Source organism: Thermobia domestica, chromosome 4, assembly GCF_964235325.1.
Source record: "Thermobia domestica chromosome 4, izTheDome1.hap1.1, whole genome shotgun sequence".
Taxonomy (NCBI): Eukaryota; Metazoa; Arthropoda; class Insecta; order Zygentoma; family Lepismatidae; genus Thermobia; species Thermobia domestica.
Genome location: NC_137457.1, coordinates 70,121,101 through 70,148,954, shown reverse-complemented (window position 1 = coordinate 70,148,954; position 27,854 = coordinate 70,121,101). Strand labels below are relative to the sequence as shown.

Genomic DNA, 27,854 nt, shown 5'->3' with positions numbered 1-27,854 from the left:
CATACACATCTTTGGTTTGAAAGACCTGAGTTCGATTCCTGGAAAAAACATTTCTTAGGATTTTTCTTTTTAGTTTTCTAAAACTTGGTTTAAAATTCTAGTTCGAAAATTTTAAAAGTTTAGTTCGCTAAAAAGTTTGATTTGAAAATTTTCAGATGTGATTTACATCTTTAGTTCGAAACTTTTGTTTTTAAAAAAATGTTTTAGTTCGACAAAATTTTGTTTTATTTTTTTTAGTTCGAATTTTTTTTGAAATTTTGTTCGAAAATTTTTTGTTTAAAACTTTTTTGTTTCAATTTTTTTGGTTCGAAATTTTTTAGTTCGAAATTTTTTTGAAATTTGTTTCAAAATTTTTTGTTTGAAATTTTTTTTAGTTCGAATAATTTTTAGTTTTGAATTTTTTTTAGTTCGAAAAATTTTTAGTTTAAAATTTCTTGCACTCTACGGAACCGTTTCAAAAAGAATCGGAGCAGTTTAGGTAAGAAAAATCTGGCAACACTGTTTCTATTAATGAAGCGCTTACTGAGCGTTTAAAAAATCACTTAAACTCACAACAATGTGTTATAAGAAATCTACAAGCGACAAGGATGGACCACTCTTTCACCATTGTTCCTTTCAGAGACATAGGCTACTAATTCAAGGACAAGATCTCCATACGTAAACATATAAGGTAAGAACCATCTTACTCATGAAAGGAAATGATAATATTTAAGGTGAACTTCAGTACATATCAATAAAAGGGAACGTAACTCTAAAATCCCGGTCAAGAGTGGATCGCTGTCATATCACTCTGAATTTCTAGCATGGGGTGTGGTTAAGATCATGTGACTTCTATCCTCCAATCAAATTGAGGTACCAAAACATACATCTTATCCGTAAAATGAAACGTATGAGTGAGGAGTTTCCATGTAATCTGTTCATCATGTGGTGCGTCTAAAATCATGTGACATCTATCAGGCAATCAGTATCGTAGTACCAAAGTACTCATCAAAGAGGATACCCAAATTTCAAAATCTCAGGGTCTAAGATCATGTGACCGCTATCAACCAATCAAATTCAAGGTACCAAACCACTCATCTTACCCATAAAAGGGAACGAATTTTAAAAAATCCCTGAGCCTAAGATCACGTGACCTCTATCAGCCAATCAGCATCGTGGTAGCAAAGCATTCATCTTACCCGTAAAAGGGAACGAATTTCAAATATCCCAGGGTCTAAGATCACGTGACAGCTGTCAACCAATCATAAACACTCATCTTACCCGTAAAAGGGAACAATTTTCAAAAATCTTGGTCATAAAAGAGAATGAGGGATTTCCCCCGCGGGGTGACTCATGACGTCATACCACGTGACCTGGAAATTTGAATTTCCCGCGTGGGCGGGGCCTAAAGTCACGTGACCTCTCTCAGCCAATCAGAATCGAGAAAATTTTTGCTGACTCGACTAGATATACGCCGGGGCCTACTACTAGTAGATCGTATTACAACTTTACGGGAGAGCAGAGAAAAACTTACCAACGTTATCATATAATAAGCTTTAGTAACAATATCATATAGACACCAATGGATGAAACTGTGAGCACTACAACTTGAATTTAACGAAAGCCGTTTAGATATTCTGTGGTTTGCAGGGTTGTATAAGACACGAAAAGATAAGACATAATACAATTCTTCATACCACAGCTTCCAGTAGCTAGATACATGCAATTACTGGTTAGAAACTGAAACTCCTGTCGGATTTTAATACACGACGTTATGCAGGATACAAAATGCTTTGCATTAATTGTTTGTTTGTAGAAAGCTACTTGCTTATCGTTCTTAAAGATTGTGTATTAACTAGGGATGGCCAATTAAGGAATTTTTACTTTCCGGACACTCGAAAGTAAAACCGGACAAATTTCGGAATTCGGAAAAATCCGGAATTTAGAAATTTGTCATTGCGTTAATATTCTGGAATTCGAACAAATCCATAGTTTTTCTCAATTCCGGATTATTCAAATTCCGGATTCCTTCCGACTTCCGGAATTCTTATGAATTTCGGAGTTTAACTGAATTCCATAATTATCCTAAAATTTCGCTTCCGAAAAATGAATTTATTTGGTTAATATGAATCATGGCGGAAATAAGTCTTTGAGCAGGTAATAGCGACTGCTTTGAAAGAAATGGAGAGTACGAGTATTCAATCTTCATATCTGTAGTTTCGTGTAGAGAAAAACAAACTTGTGAACCAGCTGTTTAAGAACAACTCAAGTTATTAATGTAAACTTTGCCGACATCATGAAAGAAATGTGAAAGATATTTTGAATAGAAGAAATATAATATACAAGTTTGCAAGCGGAGACAAAGAAACCTAACGTATCCAGACTAAAGACGAATCGTTTACCGCGTAGCGATCGCGGTTCAGTGGTCAAGGTGCTTGTGCGAATCCACGTCAAGAGGAATCCGCATCAGGATTTTTGATGGCGATTAATCAGCGATGACATACGTTCTATTATATTCAGATATTTGAATACTCGGATGTTTCAATATTGAACTATCAAATCTTCAGGAATAATAATAGTAATAATTATAAACAAAAGTAATTATTATCTCGTAGAAGATTAAAAGCTAGAAGCTAATTATCGCTCAGGTCATACCGTTACAAGCAGAAACGTGATACTTAACACTGCAGTGGTCGCGCGTTCTACTATTGTAGAACAGGTGTTTTATTTTTAAAATCCTGAGCAGTTGGGAACACGCTCGACCTTGAGCGGTTATGTACCTTTCTCTGACAACCTTTTGTACATTCCAGTCTCTATTTTCAGACCTTATTCTTACACCTGCTCTGATTTGTTAACATGATTTCGTTAGTGTTCTACTATTGTAGATCGATCGACTATTGACGTACTGGTTTGTTTCGTATTAGTGATTTCTTTCGCTTTACATTTTCACGTTATTTTTGCGGAATAGTGCATGTATATATTTGAAATATTAGAGTATGACAGAGAACAGGTGCGTCTTTGGTTCCAGAAGGCAGAAAGTGATTGTTAAAGTGTATTTGGGATCGAAGGCATGAAGGATCTCGAGGAAGATTTTTTTGAATAAACAGTTGAGTGCAGTGATACCGAAGATGTAGCAGACATTGTACCGGAAGAAGAAGAAAACATTGCAGTACAAGCCAGTGTTGAAGTCATGAGTCCTGGTACACCACCTTCTTTCGACATACGTGCGTTTTATATCGGTAGAAAGAAGAATTAGAACCTTCTCGCTGGTATGTAGATTCCATAACGCCAAGAAACTCATGAACACCAAGTGGCGGCGGTTGGACGTTAAAAGTGGGGAGGCAAGACATGATCTGAATACAGTATTTGTATGTCAATCTTACTTTTCCTGGTTGCATGTAACACTTTGTTAGACTAAAGGCTGTATAACTATTAGGAGGCTGTTATATAGACTAAAGGCTGTATAACTGTATAACTATCTTTTTAAGTTAAAATACCGTATATCTTGTTTCCTATTTTGTTACGTAAATTGACAAGAGCAACACAAGATACTAACTCTTTGTACTCTTATACAACGAAGGTGTAAGAAGAGATCTGATTCCTTGCTCATGAAATCAAAAAATCATAAAATCATGCATCTTAAAATTCTGTCTGGAAAATTGTGTGATCAGATTAGGGACCTATTTAATAACAAATTTGCAAAACAAATAAATAGAAAGGATACTATTAATCAAATAATCATAATAATGGATAATAAGGCTTGTTCTGCAAAAGTTATATTGAAACTGGAAATTAATGAACAACTTATATTTTTAATTCCACGCATGTTATTATATGTGTTATTACTCTTAGAAAGACAGTGAATACTACAAGCATATGCTACGACATTCAAAGAAATACTTTTGCAGCTTCCCAAAACATGTTCGTTGCCATTAGATACAGCTTACATTTTCTTGGAATACATCAAAACTCAACAATACTTAGTCACTCCACATTCCAGTTATACAAAATAACCCTCAAACCTAGAATTATGTTGAATTTACTAAATTTAATTGTATAACAAAACTGTATATGTACACCCCTAAACTGTATATTACATTGCAAAATTATATATTCCTTACTGAGCTCCTTCGTGGCTAAGCGGTTAACGTACGCACCTTTGACGTGGGAGACCTGGGTTCAATTCACGGAGGGAGCTCACGTGGTTCGGTCTCTACGTTAATCATTAAGTTCACGTCTCATATAGCTTCGGTGCTGAACAGGATGTTAAACTGAAAAAAAATCAAATCAAAATATTCCTTGCTATAAGAAAGAAGAAAAGAACTGTCAATTTTTCAAGAAAAGAACTGTTTAGGAACTGTCAATTTTTGTGCAATTAAAGAATAACTTGTGAAAGACTTCTTTCCTTGCGAAATGATACCTCAATTAGATCCAGAGGGGCTTACTAACATATCGAGCCCTTGTAAGATGATATGAAAGTACGCTCGAATTGTCTCGCTCCAACAGCTTAATTTTTGGGCCATTTTTAGTGGCATTTTCAAAAAGCAATTTCTGTAGCTTTCTTAACTTCACGGAAAAATAACCAATACGTACTCATGGAACTGCAAATATTTTATGGCACCATTTGTATTCTATGAACCAATAATACATACAAAACTTTATATTTCCAAATGAAACTATATACATTAATGGATCATTTGAAAAAGTGGAGGGGCAACTGCCCCCCTTTGTCCCCCCTAATCGCCGCCCGTGTGAACACCCAATATGAATAAAATACCAGAGGCTTGGCCCACAAGGCATTATTTTCATGGCTAATTGATGATGAACATACTTGGTTTAATGATCTTAATATATTTAGAGCAAATAAGATCGATGAGAATGTCAGTCGCAAGAATTTTCTACATGATATAACTTTTGAGTTGATAAAACCAGCGAAAAGTCAACGTTTAGTCATGGAATCCTTTCCAAAAGAGCTTCGACACAGAAGAAGACTTCTGCTTGGCTTCATCGAAGGTGTTCCATTACCACAAGACAGAACTTCCGGGGTAGGAAAATGTTTCTTTTGCGACCGTTCTCGCAACAACTCAACAAGAGAAAACTTTTGGAAAATGCTAGAGATGGGTGTGCCCAGACCACCAGTAAAGCGTGTGTGACGATTGCTTGGAGTAGAAAGTCATTCAAAAAGAGTACATTAAGTCATTCTACCTGTATGATCTATACAAAAAGGTTTGTGTTGTTATTTCTACACTTATACCTAAGCATTTATTAAATTTGTTGTTCGAAATTATTAATATGTTAAATAAGATATACATAATGGTTATTTTTGTCAATATTCTTGTATTAATCAAATAAAATAATTTTAAAATATTATAAAACCTGTATAATAATATAACTAACATATTTCAAGACCGAATATTGCTAAAAGTCATAACACTATAGAAAAATACTGATGTTCTACAATGGTAGAACGCGCGACCACTCACGTAACGGTGGAGGGCGCGACCAACGAAGTGTTGAAAAGAATATTTCGGTTTGGTTTAATGTTGCCCACGAGAAGAGGAATTTTTCACCTCGTTTCTAAAACAAACAAAATAACATGAGAATTAACATTTTACGTTCGAGACGACACAAGGCTAACTCAAAATATTCGTCTCGCTTTGGAGATGAGAATCGAGACGAGACGAAAAGTATCGTAAACATTTCCCGTCTTGTCTCAATTCCCGAAATAGTGTATGTCCATTCATTAAGTAACAATTGCTTTGTACACTGAATCTTATAGGCTATTTCGTTACATTGTATTTCAGAGCTCATTGAATTATGCTCTGTGTAGGTATTTTTGTAGCAAAGCTTTTATATTTACCTCTGCATATCCTAAAAAGTAGTATATTATATGTCTTACTGCTGCGTGATATTCAGTTATTTTTATTACAGTTATTTTCCTTAAAACATACAGTAGATGACTTTCTACGTGAAAATTCAGTGGAACGCTCTAGTTTAAAATTTTAGTAGTTCCAGAGGTGTGGCTTGAAGGTACAGGACCCTTCCCCCGAAACCTCTAATTTAAGTAAGTTATGCCAAACATTAGGGCAAGTTTAAAACCTTTAATTCCATTATTATTATTATTATTATTATTATTATTATTATTATTATTATTATTATTATTATTATTATTATTATTATTATTATTATTATATGAACACCGTGTATAATCTTTAAAAGATATGCAGATTGTATCTGATAGTAAAAGCTAATTGACTGTCGATCTCGGTCGTCGAGAAGTCTTCAGGAGGCAAGGACATAGGTCACGTTCTGGATTTGAGTTCCGAAGGGGCAAGTATTCGGGCTCGAGCCAAACATTGTTAAAAGTTATAGGCTTCAGACAAACATGTTCAAAACAGCTGGGACCGGGTTTAGGTTTCTCAACGCCTCGAGCGGCTCGGCTTATAGCTCATTCACTAGCGAACCGAACCAAAGAGTGAGCCGAGCCAACAGCTCACCCAACCGAGCCGATTTGAGACATCGGCTTACTTGAGCTGAGTCGAACCGTGCCGATGAACTAGTTTCAACTTACCTGGCTCGAATCGGTTCACATGAGCCGAGTACGTGACCCATCCCAACCGAAAAAGTTCGAGCCATCGGCTTAATTCAGCCGAGTCGATGGCTCGTTCCAACTGAGCCGGCTCAGGTCATAGGCTTAATTGGGCCGAGCCGACTGCTCATCCCAATCGAGCCAACTCGAGCTGTTCGCTCAGTTGATACGAGCCGAGCCGGTTGATATCACTACCCGGGCTGGTCTTCTGCTTGGGCTCAAGAATTCGACTGCGCAGGTCTCAGCCTTGATTTATAAGAACTACAGTATATACTTATATTGGTTTACGACATTTGAGGCTGTCTCGAAATAACAAAAAAAACTCTTGTCTTTTCGTTATCTAGACGAGACGAGATACACTAAAAATGCCCCACGAAATGCACTAAAATTACGAGACAAGATGCACCCCTGTCGTGAGCAACACTAAAAGTATTCCACATTACTGCTTACATTTCTCATGGCTTTCGCTTTCCAGTCTAAAAAGGCCATTATTTCATAACGAGTTAAAACGAGCTAAACGAGCGAGCGAGCCGTTATCAAACTCAACTCAACTCGAAACCCGACCTCGAATCATAACAAGATCATTACCGGTTCGTTCCAAACATGAGAGCTAAACTTAGCAATATTTAGCTTCTGATGTTGCATGAAAAGATAATGTAGGGGTGAATTGCTAGACTTGTGAGTAATACAGCTAATCAGTAAAGCTTCAAATCCTTTTCAAGTTATTTTATCTTCAAAGCAATCGTGAAGAATCAAAGAGTGACTTCTCATACTAAAGGATCAATTCTTAAGAAAGTGGACGCAAACACTTGTATCATGATAGAGACGATTTACGCATGTTAATTGGGAAAGGGCAAGGAAATTACTAGGACACTCGAAACACTTCGTTCATCTGCAGTATGCACTTTTTAATTTATCGTTGTAAGGAAAATACACTACACCATTTGTTATTGCGCCTTTGGCGAGGGAGACCTGGGTTCGATTCCCGGTGGTAGCTCATGTGGTTCGGATTCCACGTTAACCAGTAGGTCCACGTCTCATATAGCCTCGCTGCTGAACGGGACGTAAAACTCAAAATCAATCAATCAATCAACCATTTGTTATTGTTAAACTAACTTTGGCTAGCTCAATAGGTTGAATATGAGGCACAGTTTTGATAGGCACAGTTTTGAAGAAGTTTGCCTATTGTAGAGACTCACATGAGTGAAATTTGGAACAATTTCGTTTTATCGATCACCGCCCTCTGATTCATAACCCTGATTTGATATACTTGCTTCCTCATTTTAATTGTATCACTTCTCTAATAAATGTGAGTGGAATTTTTACCAAGTCTCCACTTAACATCTCAAACGGGTAATACGCTCTCTTTTACCTCTTGTCACGTGTTGAACGCATTATGAAAAAATCGTTCTATTTGTAGTGGATTCGAACTACGTCCTTTGTGTTTTCAATCTAGCGTCTTAGCTACTATATTCCTGCGTTCTAACCATCTAGAATATGATAATTAAATAATTACAGAGAAAGCAGAGAAAAAGAAGGTAGAAATTGTGGAACATAAAATACAAATACTAACATATATTCCAACAACTAAGCGTTTACCAAGCAACGATCTTCGTGTAGTGGTTAAGGAGCTAGATTACAAATCCAAAGGACGGCGGTTCAAATTGCTTCAAGAAGTATATTTTTTAGGGTTTTAAAAATAATGCATAGAGCACATGAGCGGTGGTGAAAGAGGACGTATTATCCGTTTAATACGTTAAGTAAATAAGAGTTAAAAACTTCGGTGAAATTTATTAGAGAAGTAAAACAATGAAAACGAGGAAGCAGGTATATTTAATCAGGGGTATGTATCAGAGGGTGGTAATCTTAAAAACTGCAAATTTTCCCGAATTTTCCAATGTGAGTCTGTACGATAGGCAAATTTCTTCAGAAATGTGCCTATCGCAGAGACCATCTTGCCAGAAATGCCGTAAAATTTCTATACAATTTTGCCCTTTTGTCTATCCTCACCTCTGAAACGGAAAGAGAGAGAGAAAAAAAAGAGAGAGAGATGTTCCCGGAACTGAGAGTGAGGTGTTTCCATTCAAATCAACGAGATGACAAAAAGACGCTTACATAATGAGAATGCGGAATACAAACAACTATAAAACATCAAAGTGATAACTGCAAGCATTATCACCTAAAGTTCCGGAACCGTGAAGATCAGTGACACATGAACCGATATCGGACGTCGAGAAATAATTTGATAATGGAATGAAAACAGAACTTTAGAAAATAAATTATTATGATGCACCAGACACAACATGATTGACTGTTTCTTCTCCTCATGTTGTCTCATTTTAGCGACGCGAGACGAAGTCTGTATCACGTCTCGTGGCTAACCCAGTGTCATCTCGTGTTTCCGGAGCAAGACAAATTGTTATCTCGTCTCTTTTCCTCTAATTTTCTTTCGTTAACCTCATAACAATAGAAGTAAAATTGGAAGCCATGCGAATTCGAAATGTAACGAAGTTTACAAGCTACAATTGATAATTCGACAAGAGAGGGCTATGGAATGCTTTCGATACATTCAAAAACGCGATGAGTCCAGACAAGGACACGTCACGTCTTGTGTCGGAAAACGAGATGAGACAGACGCTTTGTCTCTTTTTGGATATAACAAAGCCTTTATTGTCTCTCCCATGCTGAATTGGAAACCTCTCACCAGAATTGAAGTGGGTCTTGTGTCAAGTGGGACATGTGGGTCAAGATGTGTAAGTAGGTTAGTGGGTTATGGGTCAAAAAGATGTGACCCACTGCAATCCACGACCCACCATAAACCAGCAATCCACCATAACCTACAGACTCACTACGACGCACCGACACACTCTGCTTAGTGCATTGTATTTAGCATCTTCTGAACAGTGGTGAATATGTCTACATTTTACTTTTAGGGTCTCTATTTCTTTCTTTTTCTTTTTTGGCACTCGTTTCTATTTACATATCTGAGATGACTATATCTTACAAAAAAGCAGACTATGTTAAATGAACTTTCGCGAGGTAGTAGTGCATATTTAAAGTGTTAATATTACAAACTGGGAGAACGCAATAACCAGAAATTGCCTAGAAAATGCGTCCTAAAGTTTCGAGTCGCCGTATAAATGATACAACGCTTAAAATTTCCAACTGACGGTGTGGCAGATAATAGAGCATTCATGATTCACGCGTAAAGGATCGCGAGTTCGATTCCCGCTCGAGTCAACTTGTTTTTGCTTTTACCAATAAAGTAGTCATTTATAAATATAAGTTAAATATTAATTCACCGTATGTTTACAATGCATATGTTTAAAACTTTTCAATGTTTCATGTGAACTAGATACAAATATAACCTATTTCGTAAAGCCGTTAAATGAAAAATTTTCTTGACGATTCGTAAAAATGAAATGAAATGAAATCTTTGAGTTTTACCTTCCACGGTTATGCCGGTTAGGCTAAATGAGACGGTGATGATGAGTAATGAATTAAATGGTGGAATGAAGAAAGTGGGAGGAAACGGGAGACCCCCGAGAAAACCCACGCACACGGTGTTCGTCCACCGTAAAGTTTAAATTACAAGGGGGAATATTCGGAAATACCCTTTGGATATAGCATACATCCAGTTTTCCCTAGCAGATTTCCCCCTCAACCCCCTTGCAATTCGCTAACTGCCCACAGATATAGACATGATACTTCGGACACAACGACTGTGGTAACCGTAATACAGCTAGTGATATCAATATATTTATGAATTAGGTTATATTTTATATCTAGTTCACATAAAACATTGAAAAATTTTACAACTGATTTGAAAATTCCTATCGTTTAGAATATATGAACATATAGTGATTTAATATTTTACTTGTAGTTATAAATGACTGCTTTATTGGTAAAAAACAAAAACAAGTTGACTCGAGCGGGAAGAGAAACGCTGGACCCTTTGCACGAGAGTCGTAAATACTCCACACTCTGCCACACTGCCACTTGATGATTTTAGGCGTCATACCATATATACGGCGAGTCGAAACTTTGAGACGCTTTTTCTAAGCTATTTCTGGCTATTGCGCTCTCCCAGTTTAAATGTGCACTACTACCTCGCGAAAGACGGCACCTAAGTTCATTGAACATAGCCTGCCGTGTCCTTGTTAGATATACTCATCTCAGGTATGTAAACAGAAACAAGTGGAAAAGAAGAAGAAGAAGAAAATGGAGATCCTAAAAGTAAAATTTAGACAAATTCGCCACTCTTCATAGGATGCTGTATAATGCACTAAGCAGAGTGTGTTGGTGGGTTGTAGTGGGTATGTAGGTTATGGTGCGTCACGGCGGATGGTGGGTATCAATGGGTCACGTCATGTTGACCCACGACCAACGATCTACTTCATCTCTGGTGAGAGTCTTCCAATCCAGCATGGGCGAGACAATATAGGTTGTTAAATCCGAGACGAGATGAGACAAAGCGTCTGTCTCGTCTCGTTTTCCTAGACGAGACGTGAGAGGTCCTTGTATGGACTCGTCGCGTTCTAATGTCTTGAATGCATTCCATAGCCCTCTCTTGTCCGTTTATCAATTCTAACTTGTAAACTTCGTTACATTTCGAAGCAGCATGGCTTCCAATTTTACTTCTATTATTATGAGTTTTACGAAAGAAAATTAGACGAAAGGAGACTAGGTAACAATTTGTCTCGTTTCAGAAACACGAGATGACACCAGGATAGCCACGGCACCAGTGGCGGATCTAGAAGGTAAAAACTCGGGGGCTGCCTGAATTTAGAGTATGATAAGTATATCATGACCGTACTATACATTGTCGAAACTATATAAATAATAGCTTAAATTATTTTCGACAATCTGACAGTGGGGGGGGTCCTAGGCCCCAGCCCCCGAGCTTGATCCGTCGTTACAAAGACGAAACCCAGGCTTTTTCTCGCCTCTCTAAAACGATACATTTTCACATGACGAGACGAAACAGGCAACCATGTTGTGTCTAGCGCATCATAACGATTCCTTTTATAAAATTCTGTTTTCATTTCATTATCAAGTTATTTCTCGAAATCCGACCGCGGATCATTTTCCTTTCATTGGCTGTCATTGTTTCCTTCACTAACTTGTGTTCATAATTGTAATTAAAAAAAATCATTCTATTTTCTACAGTTTTCATTCCACGGTCAGTCTACGGTTTTCATTCTACCACTTGTGAAGTGGAATTAACAAATGATAAGTTATAATGGTGTTGTGAATGTTTGTTATGTTTCTAAATGTTTAACTAATGTATCTTTAGACAATCGGCATTATGTTGGGTTAATTGCATTTATCTATTACTACTTAACTGTCTATGTATGGTATATCTATCAGTGTTGTGTTCTACGTCTTCCTTCGTAGAACAAAGTTGTTTGAAGGCCCTGGATTAAGTGTAATGGAACTGTATAATAGTCTAGGCGTGTAACGTTGATGGGGAAATGGAAGTTAAAACTACAGCATGAAGTGTGGAAAGAGGATCTTTCTTTCTTTTTTTTAAATGTCTGTAATGCATTTCTTGTTTCGTATACTTTATCGCTATCCTCGCTGCTTCCTTCAGGCGTTATTCAGCGTGCCTCGGTAGCTAACCTGTGCATAGCAAAACTCACGAGTGCAATATGCGTGACTCACTGTGTAACGCAGTGTTGCAATAATATCGGTTTGTCGTTTACAAATATAGTACTTTTGCTGTCTTGAATATCAATAAAACTGGTTGTGAGGAAAAAATAACTGCATACGAATCTGTTAAAAGTCTACTTGTATAATTTAATATTGTAGTCTCAATATGGTCCCTCATCCCAAAACTTGAGTTTGTTTTTACAGGACACATTTGGGGAGAGGGAAAGTTGTGTAAGTCACAATATTTTGTCATACGGGATATTAGTGATATGTTGTTCGGATCTTGGAACCTTAGAAGATAACGCTTGCAATTATTTATTACTTTGCTGTTTTATGGCTGTTTTATTCGGCATTCTTATTATGTAAGCGTCTATTTGTCATCTCGTTGATTTGAATGAAAGCAGTACACTCTCAGTACCGGGATCATATCTCTCTCACTCTCTCCCTCTCCCTCTCTCTCTCTGTCTCTCTCTCTGCAATAGGCACATTTCTGAAGAAATTTGTCTATCGTAGAGATTCACATGGGCGAAATTCGGGAAAATCTCCAGTTTTTCCGGTCACCACTCTCTGATACAACTCGTGATTAAATACGCTTTCTTCCTCATTTTCATTGTCTGACTTCTTAATAAATTTCATCGAAATTTTAACTCGTTTTTACTTAACATATTAAACGGGTAATACGCTCTCTTTTACCACCTTTCATATGCTTTATGCATTATTTAAAAAAATACATACTACTTGGAGCAGATTCGAACCGCCGTTCTTTGGATTTGTAATCTAGCGTCTTATCCACTACACCAAGATCATTGCTTGATAAACGCTTAGTTGTTGGCATATTTGTTGTATTTGTATTTTATGTTCCCATCTCGACAATTTTTACTCTGTTTTTGTCCGTTTAGCAGCTGTTTCTTGCTTTCTCTTTCGGTGTCGTCCTTTATTTACACTATGCACTATTCGTATTCAGAGTTTGTGCCCTCCGCAATGTCTTATGCAGATTAGACTTTTCCTCTTGTCCCTTAGTAAACATTTGATTGATTTAACTCTCATACTCTCCATACATGGAGTGCTGGAACGCCAGACTCAAAAAGCAAGTGTACATTTATTTTCCTGACAGATAATACATAAACTCCCGGTAAATTCCCATTTTGGGGAATCTTTCCATGAGTATGAGACTGGTACATAATTTTGAGCTAGTTAAATTTTGATTTGAGAATTTGGAATACAAAATTGGTACGCAAATTTTGTAATGACTCTTCGTCGCTTATTCGAATAGTACATTTGCCCTGGTTCCTACAGACAATTGTAGACAATTCTTTGTTAGTTAAAATACAAAATTGAAGATTTAGCAGCGGAAGAAAATAGACAATTCAAACATTAGATGATCATCCTTCGTTTCTTACATTGGTACAAATTGTCTTCGGAGTAGACAAAAGTACAGAATTGTGACCTAATTAAATTTCAAATTTGAAACCGTCGCAATACAGGCAATTGAAGTGTTTAAAACTTTAAAATGTTAATATGAATTTTTTTTTTGTACAAATTGAAAATTTTTGATAATTTGTATGACCTCTCTTGGTTTATTTGAGTGATATATTATTTTGTCTGTTAGGACAAAAGTCTACGAACTAGTACGAAGTTCCAAGATGCTGAACCGAAATTAAATGTGTCAATATCAAAGGAACTTGGAACCAGTAGAATTAGTGGTAATGTTAATGGTTGTAATTGTGTAAGGTACATAAACACTTAAAAAATCAAGTTTGTAAGTAAAAGGAAGAAAATTAAGAAAGAAATAAAGGAAAGAAATTTTTAAATTTAATGGTTGAACAACTTCCTTCTACATAGATATACTTCACGAACATGGGATAAAAATAGTCTTGAAAGAGGATGAAAAAAGAGAGAAATATAGACTGACATAGAAACTTTAAGAAGAAATCCCTGGTATGTTAAATAGGGTTTGACAAATTTATCATGTCCATAAGAGTTTACTTGAGACCTCAGCTTTCTTTCATATCAAATTTGTGCTGTCCTTACAACGAAACAGCAAACAAAATTTTAAAATGTTGCAACAAGTAAATATTTAACATTTTATCTCGAGGTTCACAACTTTTGGTGTATATAGTAGTCAATGTAATATTGCTAAGTTAGAAAACATAATTTAATATATCGTAACAATTTCGAGCTATGCAATGTTAGATATTTACTTTTTCACAATTTTTGCCGTATATAATACACTCTGTAAAGAAAAAATAGCGACACCTCAATTCTCAAGGTACCTTACTCAGAAAACCATAGTTGCAGCCGGGTAGAAGAGGAATAGAAGGAAATTATGAGTGTGATAATTCCTTTCCATTATCTGTGACACCTATGGTATACAATAGCGCTTGCTAATTATTTATGTATCAGTAATATTCCTTCCAGATGGCACCTGAGAGCGTCTCGTAAATTATTGGGGTGAGAATTCTGCATTGCATTTGTGATGTGTAAGCCCAGGTAATTAGCACTTTGTGATTATTCTATGCTTTGAAGAGACAATATTGTTGTTGTGCAGCGTTGTTTTTGTACGAAATTGTTGCTACATGTGAACTGAAAACAAGTATGATTGGTAAGAAATGTGACTTGTCGTCACGTGAACAAGACATACTTCTTGCTTTGCACAGCTAAGTTACATCTCTAAGGGAGATGGCTAGAATACTCAGAATTTACCATTCGACGGCAGAAAGAGTAATTCAGAAGCAAAAATAGTATAAGAAATCATCCCTTCGTCAACAATGTAATAGAAAATAGAAAGCATCACCCAGAGCTGATCGCCAAATAAAATCAATGGCAATGCAGAATAAAGGAATGGCTTCCCCAAAAATCGTTTTGATCTTGTAACTGCAGTCAGGCGTACGACTGTATTGTCTTAACTGTATGAGGAGGATATTACGAAGAGAAAACCGCCTGGAAAGTCGAAACTAACAAAAACACTGAAGACTTCAACACGTACGTTTGTGAGGCTATGTGCTACTTGGACTTATGATAACTGAAAGCATGTTGTTTTCTCCGTTGAAAAAGGTTTAGAATAGTTGGAAACGATAGTGGTGTGAAGTTGTGGATACGAATGAGCGACAAACTTGATACGGATTTGGCTAAGAGATGCAAATATTCAGTTACTGAGTGATGGTATGGGCTTGCTTCACTGTCAAAGACGTCAGAACAATGGATATATGTAAAGAGTCATTTGGTGTACAAAAATGTCTTCAAATTCTGGTATGTAAAATTCTTCAAACAGCTAAATATAACTTTCCTGAAGAAGATATGGACTACTTCATTTTCCAGAACGTAAATGCTTCATGTCAATGAACGAAAATCGTAATACGTGGTGCAAGAATATGACTATTCAAAGACTCATGTGGCCTCCAAACTCACCTGACATTGATCCAATTCTAAAGTTTGGGTCGATATGAACAGAAGACTCAATAGACAACTATCTCGGATAGAATGGAACTCACGGAACACATAATCCGGGAGTAATTGCATGAAATCAAGGTTCCATTCTGCAATAGCCTTGTCACCAAAAGGCCTCGACGATTCCCTTGCAAGTCCTAAAGCCCGTGGTCCACATGCGAAATCTAGTTTGATGTATTGTACCTCTCAATGTTCGTACACAATATGTCTTACTCTTAAGAAATTACGTTTTTTGTTTTGTGCTATTATTGTTGATTTTTCATACTTTTTTGTATAATTCTTCCAACAGCCGGTTTTGCTGAAAACACACATAGCTACTAATATATGCATATACATTCATTATATGCATATAAAAAAACCTGAAACGGCGGCGCAAGTAATAGGAATGAACTGCTCACTAAGAATATGCTTTGTGATATTATCAGTAATTCATGTAAAAACTCATATTGGTTATTGTATGTTGTGAAAACTATATCCGAGCGAGTGTCGCTATTTTTTCTTTACAGAGTGTAGTCAATGACAATTGCTTTGTTCGGATACAGAATTTTAATATGTTGTACTGTTTATGGGCTATACATAATTAAATATTTTACCTTTGACATCCAGGTCACAACTTTTGTGTTATATAGTAGTCGATGATACATTGACAAATGTGAAAACAGATTTTAAAGTGTTGTACCGTATAGGAAATAGTCGAAGTCAGAAACTTCACTTAAACCTCTACACCAAATATGTAAACTTAATTTTAATGTTTCGTCCTTCAGATCTGGTATAATATTTGATCTCTGAGTTCGACGTTCAATTTAGTTCTGAATTTGAATCTATTGCACAAGTTATGCACGGTTAAATATTCGTCCTTTGACTTCCGATTTAGATAGTTCATGTCCAGAGGAGGCTCTATAGAGTGAAATATATTATCAGTTAAATAAATATATATTAAACGGGTTTGAGAAAAGAAGCCATAGTCTTTTATAAAGGCTGTATGCTTTTTGCTATGTTAAGTAAAGATTGTAGTACATTATGACAAAATGAACGATAACTAATTATGAATACTATGTTTCTATATAAACTAATCGTAATACAAAAACTGCGAATCTTGTAAGATTTCCGATACGATCCTCGGTTAATAGTATTATCCTTTCTATTCGACCTTGTTTCAAGACGGTCGTTATCTTATTTTGATGTTAGTACCTATATATTAATAGCCGTATGGTAGTAACAACGTCATACCCACTACGGTTTGAAATTATTTGAAAATATTGAATGAGGTATTTGAAAATGTTTTCTCGTTTTTGATAAAACATTAAGGAATGTTATCACTTTATCGTTATATAACAGTATCAGTCTTATTCTATATGGTACAAGAATGTGCGGAATTTTCATTATAGTTACGAATTTACAAGTATATACTGCAGGTTATTTGTAATGAAAAAGCTAAATAGTTCCAATTTGTACTCCAAAAACAAACATTTAATAGAAAAGCAAACATTTAATCGTCGTTAGTTACACAGTTTGAATCTTATTTGGTTGATTATTCTATAGTTTAGCGTCCTTTATAACCTATAAGCTACATGAAACGAGTTGTATTGTCATTACAAGTTTTGCTTAATTAGGATTTAACATTCATATATAATATACCTACGTTCAGTCTAGACGCCTCATTTAAAATGTTATTATTAAAACAAACTTATATCTTCGATTGATTCGTTGAACATATACAAGTGATTTCTTGAAATATAATTATTTAAAGGAAATATCTAAGCAGTAAGGATAATATTATTAAAAACTAAAAAGAATGAACGATGTTTTAATCGAACTGACCATATTACGATTAGAAGTGTAGTAGTTAACCTACAAGCTAATATGACTACTCGTTGAGAGTTAAGTCAGTTGAAATATAACTGACTTTCAAATACAATGGCATTCAACTTCGTTGTTTCTCTTTTCTCATTCCAGCTTGGATGGATCATTTTATTTTTTCGTTGTACCTGCTTTCATTGTTCTTTCAGCAACGAAGATGAAATCACTGATAGCGATATCCTTGTAACTGATATAGATGATCAACTCAAGCTATTCTTAAATACGTATAATTTAACACGAATGGACAATGTAACTACAAGAATAACTTATCATAGTCGTAGCGTAATCGATCAATTACTTTATAACAAATATATATACGAACAGCACAGTTACAGTCACAAAGAATAGTTTCTTGGATCATGAAGCTCAATTATTTCATTTAAATATTTTCATTGTACAAAAAGCTAATGAAACACACTCGAAAGTCAAATCCGCATACACAAAAATTCTCAATGAAACGAATATCTCCCATTTCAATTTTATATCTAGTCATGAAAGCTGGGAGGAAATATACGCCAAAAAATCTTTAAAAGAAGCTTGTAACATTTTCCATGACGCATACACTCATTACTTCAATGAGGCATTTCCTAGAGAACTTCACCAAATTCCAATAACAAATAACAAATCTTGGATAGCTACAACAATAAAAGTTTCTAGTAAGAACTTAAGATCTTCAAATTTATCATATAAGAGAGTAGAGTTACCAAGTAACACGACAGAGTACTATATAAGCTATAAAAAGACGATATTACTCAACACGCATAATAAAATCTGAATATAAGACCGCCAAATTACGGAGGATAATTAAACATGAAACATAGTAAAGAATGAGTAATTGAAGAAAACATTGAATCAAGTGGCAATCTTACTAGTGATCCATGCATTATTGCCACACTTTTGAACAATCACCTAATGAATATTCAGAAAAGCAAATGTTCGAATAGTCAGCCTCATTCAGAGCAATTTTTGTTTAACAAAAAAATCAAAATAATTCCTTCTAACAAGCAAAACATCAAAACAATCAAAAGATCAAGACCGTTTACATCTACGGAACATGAGTTGAAAAAAAATATCCTTCTTTGCTGAGGGATAAACGAGAGCGTTTGGCAATCTTCCACCGCTGGAATGGAAGTTATATTTAACCTCAAGTTCTCGGACGAAATGGTGTTTCTTCACTTAGCCCTTCTGACACAATTATGTGAATTTATCACGTTAGTAAATATCTTTCAATACATCTTAGCACATATTTTACAGTATGACATACTTACATTTTAGGATTTCCTATCTTTGGTACTCTAAAGAATATTTTGTGGAGGGAAACAATGGTGAGATGACTTCTGGAAATGGTAAAGTGTAAAGAGTGAATGGATAAAATCTTAAGAATAATGTAAACCTAGGCAAAAGTTAAAAGCCTAATAGCTAAATTCAGTAAAGCATCGTAATGAAATTTTCCTGATATGGAACAGTTTCAGTGGATTATTACTATACATAATTTCACCCTAAACTAATCATAGTGATGACTTAATGGAACTTATAATTATTTTTAATAATATTCAAGTTTTCTACTAAGAAATATAAAAATTGCATTACCAAAATCACGAAACTCTGGCAATAGTATAAAAAGCTTCTTCCAATCTATTTGCCAACTAAGCAACTGAAGTGTTTCTGTAAAGTATTCAATGGTGTTACAAAAAAAAAATTACAAACAAGCTCAGTTCACACACAAATATTTTGAAAATGCGAAACAAAACTTCAATTCAATTCTATTGTTACATATATTGTAATTTACATTTCTGTAATGTAAATTATATTTTATGATTACTTTGCAAATCTTGTTTAATTAGAAAAAAATACTTGGTAATTCTTCTCTGTAAACGAGAAATCCATATAACACAAAATGTTATATTCAGTATTAAGAAAACTTAAAATGCAGATCAAAGATCTAGAAAACCAAAGCCATCCTAGGCATGTTTCTTTTCTCCCACGAACAAGAATTTAAAACCAGTAGTCTAGTGAATAATTAGGATTTGGTTGCATTAAGTGAGGTATTTTAAAATCTTGATAAACCTGTGTATTACGATAATCTAAATAACAAACTAAATTTGTATCCAATTCAGGTTTCCGCTGGTGCTACAATCTTGTTAAAATGGTGCATATACCAGAATCCTCCTAAAATAGCGTAATAAAGTTTTTTTAAAAAATTCGGCTCCCTTACATTTTAGCTAAAAATATATTATTATCTAAAGAAAGAGAATAAAATGGGCTTTAAATAAAGTTGTTGAGGAATAAACACACATATATAATTATATGGCACAGGAATTTCTCAGTACTGAATTACTTGGTATTAGAGAAATAAATCCATAACTATCTTACACACAAAAAAAGAAAATTAACGGAAGTAGTGACCTCGTATGATTGTAAGCGGTATAGCAGGTTACGAGGTATAGTGGCACTTACAACAACCTATTTCCCAAAACAGATAACAAATTTTATTATAATACGAACAAATTAAATAACAAGAAATACATATGAAATTGAAATAGTACTCCACTTCACTTAAATCTGTTAAATACATCTAAACGGTAGGTAACAAGTAGTTTTCAGCTCTTTCTTCAACGTTTTTTTTGACAAAGAACTAAAGGAGTATAAAATCCCCAGACCAAAAACAATAAGTGTTGTTAAACACATAAAATACTATATTTAAAGCTATTAATTTCTTTAAGTTTCTTGTGCTTCTTTTAGCAGTTAAAATTAACTGGTTATGTCAAATAGGTTAGCAAGCAGCAACCCCAGCACTCAAATAGCTGTTAAGTCAAACGATATGACCTAATCTAAAATTAATTCTCATTACTTTTCTTTTCTTGTCAAGACAAAATGATATCAAATAGGAAACATAAGTATAATAGTATTCTAAAGAGAGTTAAATCTATCATACAAACCAGCACAAACCACTCATTTTCTTTTCTTTTCTTTTTCACATTTTGTGAAAAATTTGATTTAAAAAGAATACTAATTTAGTGGTTAGATTTGGCCAGAAAATCCATTAACCCAAATTATGGATAAATCTCAGTCCTTCTTTCCACTAAGTTAACACAATTTCATTTCGCCTCCCCATATTATCAAGTAGCAGCAAATTTAGAACGAATTTCACAAAATTCATTTATTTGGAACAGCACGCCGCTCGCTACCTGCACACTCCACAGGAGCATACATGCACAACCAGCGCCATGAAGCGGAAAATATGAGAACTTCCAGGGATAGATAACTCCAGGACAATTGGCAAAACATTTAGAGCTATTTCTTTTATTGTCATTTAAAATGGAGATTTTATTAACAATATTTTGTAGCAAAAATGTTTATTATTCTACTAAACGCAACAAGTTTCTATACTTTTTTTGAAAAATCAAAAGTTAGATGAAATACCCCTAGCAATCCGACATTTCTTCTTCCGTAAATACAACAAGGTAATTTTTAGTATCTCTCTCATACATTTTCTCTTCCCATATTTTTTTTTAATATCTAGGCTACCTTCCTTTTCCTTATCATTTTTTCCCTCTATATTTTTTTTATTCATTCCCAATTTTTTTCATGTCCCGTTTCTTTAATATATTGCGTTCTTCAGTCTTTGTAGTCTTAACTCAGTGGTAGAGCGTTCACCTTTGGTGTTTGGGGTCCCTCGTTTGACACGAGCTTGCGCGTAGTGGATTTTGTTGTTTAGAAGAGCTGTGTGAGTAGGTTTTCTTTGAGTTCTCCCGGTTCTTCCAACTATCCATTCCAGAAATCGATTCATTGCTCATCACTACCGTCTTCTTTAGCCTCGTATGCGTAACTGTGCGACGTAAAAAATCATTTCATTTTTTTATTTGTTGTCTAGCATCGTCTAGTTTTTCCGTCCTTTGTTCTAATCTCTTTCCAGTTTCCCCTACGTACTTCATCTAGCACTCGTTATAATCAACTTGGTACATTACTCTTTCCTCTTTTGATCTTACCTTCCTTTCTCTCGTCTTTCGTTTTTCTCTTATTAAGTATATTATCCTCTTTCCTTCTTTTCTATAAGTTTTAATCGCTTCCTTCTTCAAAGTTCTTTCAGTGCCTCCGTTTTATCACATAAAATTTCATTTCCAAACCATTCTTTCCATCATTCTTCACATCTTCCTGTTTTCTTCCATTTAAAGCTTCTGTTCAGTATATTTTCACTTTAGTAGCTGGCATGGTATTTCTATGTCTGCTTTCTTTGTTTCTTTCTTCGTCGCTATCTATAATTTTACCCCTCTTTCTCATGTTCAGTATAAAATTCTTCTCGGTCCTTATGTCTACGTCACTCCTCTTATGAAGTATATCCCAGCATTGCGTTCTTTCCTGTACCACCTATTCTCGAATTTTCCTCCAATTTTCTCGAATGTCATTTCCATGAAGTTGATTTTCCTTTCTCCGTCCATTTTCATTTCTAGCCTAATCCCTTTTCTCGTCCTTAATTGTTTTAGCAAAATTTCTTCAAATGTCCCTTAGTCAATTTCAATATTCCAAGGCAATCATTTACATTTCTTCAAAATGTCACTAGATTTTTCCTCCTCCTTATACTTTCTGTTTCTACCTGATCATTACTATCTCTACTACCAGGCTCGGTCTCTAAGCTATGCTTAGCAGCTCTTTTATACTCACCAATCATGCATACATATTATCCCATATCAGCGTTAGAGATTTCAACAATTTCTTCTTTTTTCTATTTTCTTATAATCTAATTTTCCATTTCTTTTTCTATTGTTTTAAAAATGCACTCTCTTTTAGTGTTTGGCAACATTGCCTTTTCAACAATATTGACCAATATGGTTCTTTCCCTTCTGTTTCCCACCTAAAGCTTAAACCTCTAGTTTAATTCCAAACATTTCTTTATTTGGTCTGTTAATTTTACATTTCCAGTTACTATTACGCTATTTGCACTTACTTCTTTCCGCTCAGTCCATCCTAGTTTCTTTTCATTTTCTTCAAACTTTGTCTCTGTTTTAGATAAAATTTCTTTTACCTTTTGTCCAGATGTCTCATTATTTCTCTCACAAATGTAAATAACTTGTCTTAAATTTCCAGTCTTTTTCAGTCCCTTACTCCTTGTCTTCCACTCCTTTAGTTCTCCTTATTGTGGTGTCCCACGTGAGCTGCTTTTCTGCTTTCTTAATCAGCTTTTTATGTCTCACTGATTGATCCAAAGACCTGTTAGGGTGTTGCTTTTCTCCACATACTTCCTTATATACACTATGTGCTATCTCTTATATATCTATTTCCTCCATCTGTCCTTCCACTTATCTATTCTCCTTCTCAGCATCGGAGGTACTTCAAATTTTGACTTGCATAAAAGATTATCTGTGGAAGTATTAAACAACCACTACTCCAATTCCTTGCTCCACGCCAACTTGGAGTAGGCATTGAACATGATGGTGAAGCGGCAGCATAGACAGCACATATCTATTACTCATACCATCACCAGAAGCCCAAAGCTTTCTTTAAAATAGATTTTAGGAACGCATTCAATGAAATAGACAGGTATACAATGCTATCTATCGTCAAAGGATATTTTCCGTCGATATATCCCTACGTACACCAAAGCTATGAAGAAGTCAGGACGTTAGAATTTATATTATGGCAACCATATAATCTTATCAGAAAGAGGAGTTCAACAAGGTGATCCTTTAGGTCTAGCATTATTTGCCGTAAAATTGCAGAATATAGTCAGTAATATCAAGACAGACTTAAATATCTTGTATCTCGATGATGGTGCAATAGCTGGAGATCCGGCTATTGTATTAAATACAATGAAAATGATCAACACACAGGCAGATACAATTGGTCTGCAACTAAATTTCTCGAAATGTGATATCAGCTTTCTTGAAAATACATATGGACAAAAGGGCACACTGTTTTCGTCATATAACCAAGTAGCTCCAGGTATCCAATTCATGTCGCCATTAAACGGTTTCCTCCTTGGAGCTGTTTCCTCATCTGAAACAATAAGAACTCTATTAACTGAGAAGACTAACCAGTTACACATGTATTTCTCACATCTATCATCAATATCTGCTCATTCTGCCTTTTACTTAATAAGAACATCATTTTCCATCCCAAACTTATTACCTTCATGGAAAGAGGATGATTTATTAGAAAGATATTCGTGGTGGATTAGGGATTTTAAAAGTCTTAGATTTGGCTATTCCCGCCTTCTTGTCATCAATCTACGGCTTTCATTGTCTAATAAAATCATTTCTCCAACAGAACAACAATCTCCACTGGGATTCTGAAGTTCAATATTGCTCCTCCACATGGTCGTTGTTGGTGGGCTCCGATTTGTCCGACTTAGTTTCAGGGCTAAACAATCCACATTGGAAGAACCTATCATACAATCATATTTTTCATTTTTACTACAGTCTTCCGACAACCCAGAAGACAAGGCCAGACTGATCGCTGCATCGTCCATTGAGGCAGTTGCTTGGCTCAAAACTTTGCCTTCACGCCCTCTAGGCCTTCACCTGAATGATGAATCTTTTAGAATAGCAATTGCGTTAAGACTGGGAGCAGATATTTGCGAAACCCATAAAAGCCAAGCGTGCAAAAATCCTGTTGTCAAAAAATACTACATGGTCTCTCCTTCATTAAAAAGCACAGGTAAACAACCTCGACACTCGAACTGCAACGACATTATTGTGAGAGCACTCATCTCCGCAGGTATACCGGCAATAAGGGAGCCAAATGGATGTAGTAGAGCAGATTGAAGAAGACCAGATGGGATGTCCTTAACTCCTTAGAAGAAAGATAAAGCCTTAATTTGGGACTTCACATGGACAGACACTTTTGCACCTTCCAACCTTCCTTTCTCTTCAATCCAGGCGCGCAATGCAGCAGGTCGGAAAGAGAGAGAGACAAGAAGAAACCACAACAACCTTATTGAAAAATATCAATTCGTACCAGTTGCAGTTGAATCCGGTGGCCCGTGGGGATGGGAAGACCTAAACGTCATAAAGAAAATAAGAAAACGCATCACACAGTTATGCAGTAATGAAAGAGCAACCATTTTCCTAATCCAAAGATTAAGGATGGCGGTGCAGTGAGGTGATGTAGCTTCAATACTTGGAACCATACCTCCTGGTAAAGCACTGGAGGAGATTTTCCTACATTAAGACTAGAGTAATGTGCCCATATTGTTGTATACTAATTATTTTTCATTGTTATCCATTATTGTTTCAAGTGCAACAATGTAATTTTAATTTTCAACTGATTTATTTTGATGAAAGAACTGAAGAACAGAGTCTTTTATGTTGAAACCAATTGTAGAAGAGCCAAATATAATGTTCACTATGCCGAAACAGTTGGCCAACTATAGCATATATCTCAAGGGTGCAAAAGAAGTCCCAGAACGAGAGTTTCAGAAAGACAAGGGCTTTATGGAAATCACACTACACACACAGTATCCGGTCCATGCCATTGGAGACTCCAGAACTACCGAAAGAATGGTGTGGTCTCTTAATTTGAAATCTCTAATAAAAAATATAATACGCTTCAGAAACTGAGAAGAATTCAGATTAAAGTATGGAAAACTATTGTAGAAGTCGACAAAATAAAGAAAATCTTAACTGGGTTTGCCAACATTAAAAAAAATATTTTTTCTTGTAGTGGCAAAATAATATAATCCAAATTTTGCCAATTATTCTTACGCTTCCCTACATCTTGAGGTACCGATTAATTTCGATACTACATAGTTTAAAACTTGTAGAAATTGAAGATATGTGGAGGGGGGAAACATTGATGCTCTTGTACACAATTGAGGGGACTCTACTGTAAAATATCTACTATAATATTTACTCTTATCCATTCCTTTACCTCTATGAATAGTGAGGAACTCAATTTAGTGAGGTAACATGGGAGAAAAAATCTCCAAATAACCAAGTACTATTGCGATTATAAGGCTGGAGGCGGATTGTTAATCATCATTAATTGTGGAAACGTCTATACCGTTCTGTAATATCTTTGAAACTATCCAAAAACCTCGACTACCTTATCGCCACTCACATAGCCAGACGAGATAGGTAGATAGCCGTTGTTGGTCAAGCCACGAAGTGCAAATATAGTCTTTCATTTCTACAGGACAGTCATTCTCATATTAAATTCCGAAGTAGAGGTCACTGCTTGAAACATTCATTTTTGAAATGTCGCTACCTTGGCAATTCTTAACAATTGGAAAAAGAATACGCTGGGCTCTAATAGATCAAGGTGTCCTATCTTTTAGTTACACTCAATTATATTAATTCACTTTTTATATTATAGATTCATTTTAGATACCCCATTCTTTAATTATACGCAAGACTGTTCAAAGTTGTCACATTTTTTACTCTCAAAATGTATTTGACACTAAAGAAATTCTCACGCACTGATTGGTACATGAGAACTCGCATGACCCAAAAATCAATTCTTTCATTACACGCGACCCTATATTCATAATTCACAGCTTAAAAATCGTATATAGACAAGAACATTCAATATTATTTACTGTACTCTTTGATAAATATACTCGTAGCCATCAAAAATGTGAATAAATACGGAAGCATAGGAAAGGAAAATTTTGAAACCATGAACTTATTATGGAGGTAGTGTTCTGTATACTGGCTTTGTTTAAGCACGAACATAAAGATTATATTCATTTATTATTTTGTTATTTCACTACAGAACGGATAATGCTCTTCATGATAGACAACTAGTAATGTACGTCATTGATCTAACTTCACATACGGACTGTGGCTACCAATAATTTCAAATATAGACGAAAAATAAGCAATTTTAACTTCACTAATCGTCTTAACTATGTTGATAAAATAACGGCTGTAAATGGAAATTAGAGTGCGAAAACTTGCTTTTTACTCTATTAGAAGCTAACTAGAAATTGTATATTATGAAATAACGATACAAAATCACGATAGCTTTAAATTATGGACGAATTTACTTATTATGTTAGGCCAGAAGAAATGAATAGTTATGAAACTGCAATACACTGTTCTTAAGCAAGTTATCAACGGTTTCACACATACATCAATACTCATATATATACTACATCACAAAAAGCCAAAACTACACACACTAATACATATCAGTACAGAAATCTAAATTCTAAATATCTAGACTATCAAATCCCTAAAATCTCGTCATTTTCATACAGCTCTGAAACTAAAAAAGAGGGAAGAGAAATAGTCTGGTCCATGTATCACTTGCACTCAAACTAATCTATTTGTTCCAATTATTAGAATATTGTTTATATCACCAAAGGGACATATCGAAAGTATTAAGGTTAAAGATCCATTTCCGGAACAGAAAGGAACACTTACGAAACTAGTTTACACATATGAGTTGGACGATTTAAATTTAAGAAAAACTAGTAGTCCCTATAGTATCCAGAGCTATCTGTATTCCCAAACATGGCGTCTACTACATCAAATTCCATATTGTACTGCTTATATCTGTATTCAGATATGATTTCAATGTTTCAGGACTCAAATCAGTTTCCGAATTATCTCTCTTTTAACTGTTACTAATTTTACCTGCTCATTTCATATAATCTTGTCTTTTTAATGAATTTCACAACATTTCTGCGATCTTCGAAGTTTTCCCGACGGCTACTACTAGAACAAAGACGTGGTAAATCGCGCCGGAATACTAAGGTAGAATATGGTTCCCAATTACATCAAGGGAAAAGTGAACAATTCTAGTTTGTCATATAACTCACTAATTATGTAAAAACATCTGCCGCAGTTACACACTATCAATAAATGGCATATGAATAGAAACCAGACTTGAGGTTATCCTGAAAAGATACCTATATTCTACACGAAATGTACCAACTTTCATCTTATATTTGTCAATCACTTATCACAATGTTGCAGCAAAGAATATGACTGTTTAAGACTATTATTAACGCTAAAAAGAATATATTTCACACATGACATTTTTCTATTCACAATAGGAATGATTCCACGCCGGGACCAAGTACCTGGAGGAAAAATATATATCGTCTGAAAGATTTTGCCATGAGAATTACCAAATGGTTTTCCAATCACGTGCAAACCCCACAACCTGACTCTATAATCATCCGCTTTGTTGGTTTTGTGAATCTATGTAGGACATATTCAACACAATAAAAATGAATGTTTAGATGTATCAATCAAAAGCTCCTGAGCCCATCATGTTCTTTTTTGGCTCATTGCTAGAACGTGATTTGGGTAAGGGTTTGATAATGTCACTTTGCACTCTGACGCACCCATTTGGTCAGTGTTGCCAATGAACTGTAAATTCA

At 35.2% G+C, this 27,854-nt stretch overlaps 1 long non-coding RNA gene across 2 annotated transcripts in view; it reads right to left on the bottom strand.

Annotated features, from left to right (window-relative positions):
- LOC145683318 (uncharacterized) overlaps positions 1-19,241 on the bottom strand; it is a 456,400-nt gene extending 437,159 nt beyond the window's left edge. Inside the window, exon 1 of one of the 2 annotated variants that reach the window (XR_014131036.1) lies at positions 19,118-19,241. This is a non-coding gene — a long non-coding RNA (uncharacterized LOC145683318). The remainder of the gene's footprint in view (positions 1-19,117) is intronic. The other variant, XR_014131035.1, reaches the window with a different exon arrangement.
- Between the last annotated feature and the right edge of the window lie 8,613 nt (positions 19,242-27,854).